Below are 2,921 nucleotides of genomic sequence, written 5' to 3'. Positions count from 1 at the left end.
CCTAAATTTCGACCTAAGTCAAAATACCCTCCTTTTTGCGGGTGTAACCCCTAATGTCATAGGTCAAATTATCAAATAACTCACTATGGACCTGGACACTAATGGCACTTGCTATGTCTACGCCTTCAAATAAGGAAATTTTAGGCTCAAATAAATCCCGCAGTGGACGCGTTTCCGAAGTTCTACACACCGCTCATCCTAATGATGAGGAGAGGGAACTTGTGGAAGGTTGGGTAAATGATTTCGCTGGTGTCTTCCATATTCCTGAAGAAACTCTGGAAATCACGAACAAGAATCTGTATCGAATGCCAATGGTGCATGATGCAGTGATATCGATGAAGCCATATCGTCATCCCCAAAATGCACTAGAGCAAATTGATGCCGTTGTCGCCGGTGTTCCAGCTCCCGCAGCTGCTCGACTAGCATGCTGCGCTCGCCTCTATAGTCTCCTTTTCAGGGAACTAGGCCAAGCTCCATACCCGCCTCCGCCCCCCTCTTTATCATTCTTCCTTTGATTTTATTTTTGCGCGATCCATTTTGTTTCCACAAGTCGCTAGGTATTCCGAGAGGCTCGATCGGGAAATGGTCCCTTCTACATGTTGTTCTACGATATTGGCACATTACTTGCTTGCCGAGTGTTTGATTTATGCACGTGAAATGTTTTAAATAATAATACTGGTAATAAAAATTGAAATAGTGATTAGTTAATAATTTATAATTTGTCATACTCTGTGAGAGGCAAGCCGATGGACAATATGTTCGCATGGTAGCTCAACTATTCCGTTTGCCACATCTGCTAGGATCAGAAGATGAATTGTTTTTATGCCTCGTGTGTTATCCAGTGTTTTGTGCCTATTTCACCTACATTTGGTGTTTATTAAAAATAAAGGACAGAAAAAGACTTTTATTTGAATAATTATTTAAAAAATTGAACCGAACAAAGTTGGTCATCCGGGTACTAGCAGTGTGTAACAAAGTGAATAATATTGAGCCTGCAGACAAGGGTTGAGGGGTTATAAAGTAACACACATGCACAAGAAAACAATGTGTATAACAACAACCTTAACCCGCCGAGTATGCAAAGTGACAAGTTAGCTACGATGGAGTTGCCTACGTTCGGAGGCTAGCTCAATGATTGGTTAGGCTTTCGTGATACATTCACATCTCTTTTACACGACAACTCGCAAATCAGTATTATTTAAAAATTTCATTATCTAAAGGCAGCATTAGAGGACAATGCTAAACAATTAATCAAACCTCTTGAATTTTCCGCGAATAATTACACCGTGGCTTAGGAAACCTTGCTGAATCGGTTCGATCTCAAAAATTGCTTTTATATGGTTGTGTATCAATAGAGTTGTGTTATCAAACCAATTCATCAAGATTTCCCAAGCCACGGTGTAATTATTCGCGGAAAATTTAAGAGATTTGATTAATTGTTCAGCATTGCCCTCTAGTGCTGCTCTCAAATAATGAAATTTTTAAATATTACTGATTTAAGAGTTTTCGTGTATAAGAGATGTGAATGTATTACGAAAGCCTAACCATTTATTGAGCTTGCCTCCGAACTTAGGAAACTCCATTGTTGATAACTTGTCACTTTGCAAACGCAGCGGGTTGAAGTTGTTATTATACACATTGTTTTCTTGTACATTTAGGACTGGAGGGGGTTGAGGTTGATCAACAGGCACTCCACGGGACAATAAGCTTTGTGCTCGAGCCAATATTTGAAAATACTCCGATTCAAACTTTTCGCGATAACTAATAGTTTCTGCTTTGTCGTCTATTAGCTCATGTAATTCTGCTTGAAATTCTTCGAAATCTTGGAAGGCTGATTTCAAATGATCTAATCTACAACTCAGCTCAAATTTTACAAATTTCGACAACGTACGTTGTTCAACGGGATGGGATTCCGCGATCAAATTTGTGTACTTAATCAAGAGTTTCAGTTTGGCTTTAGCTGATTCGCGTTGTTTAATTAATTTGTCCTTTTTAATTTTTAATTGAGTATTATTGAACACTTTTATGAGTTCGTTCTTCATCGGCAAAATATAAATGTCTAGTTTTATTGTTTGCTTAAATTGCTAGTGGACTCTGCGCCAAAACGAAACCAAATGTCAAAAAGAAGATTAGCGTGTTTGATTGCCGCGTGATATACACATACTACACGCATACGAAGCACTGCACTTGAATTGATTTTATATCGATTGCAATCAGCCGGCGCTTGAAGTGCGTTCATTGTTAAATCACAAATTTTCACAAAAGATGTTTCTTTGCCGCGGAAACTTATCAAATCTCCGCGCATGTACCTTGATGCACATCCACTGTATTGGTTCTCTATCGATTGTAATCGACCGACGCTTGACGCGCGTCCATTTGTAAGATTACAAAATTGCATAAATTTTCATACAAATATTCCTTTGCGATGAAAAGTATTAAATCTTGGTTAATGTACCTTGATGCACATCAAGATATACACACACTAAACACTGTTGATAAAAGCGTAGCTGTTTCCTTGCGACGGAATGACATTGGACGATGCGATCACTTGGAGACGCCAACGAAAGACAAAGGAAACCGCGTCCTTCGCACAAATTGTTAGTTTTGTGCTTGTTTTGGTCGCTTGAACATTGTTTCAAAGTTCTAAACTATAAAATCTGGCTACCGAAGGACCATGTTGATGATCTTGTTAATCGCGCTGGATTTCACAGTGGAAAAATTGAAATAAAACGAGATCGTGCTTGATGCTTCAAAACGTAAAATTGCCATGTATATTGGTTACAAACAAGGACGTTGGGGAGCGCTACAAGCTCCTATAGATTCTGGATCTAACATTAGATGGCGTCAGACGCGGCAAGATTTAAATATAATATAAATCAAACAACCCACGATTTGAAACGAAAAGTTTCTTGCATCTGAAT

Source organism: Belonocnema kinseyi, chromosome 5 (assembly GCF_010883055.1).
Source record: "Belonocnema kinseyi isolate 2016_QV_RU_SX_M_011 chromosome 5, B_treatae_v1, whole genome shotgun sequence".
NCBI classification, from domain to species: domain Eukaryota; kingdom Metazoa; phylum Arthropoda; class Insecta; order Hymenoptera; family Cynipidae; genus Belonocnema; species Belonocnema kinseyi.
The sequence above is the reverse complement of the archived record's forward strand: the minus strand, read 5'-3'. Positions refer to the sequence as shown.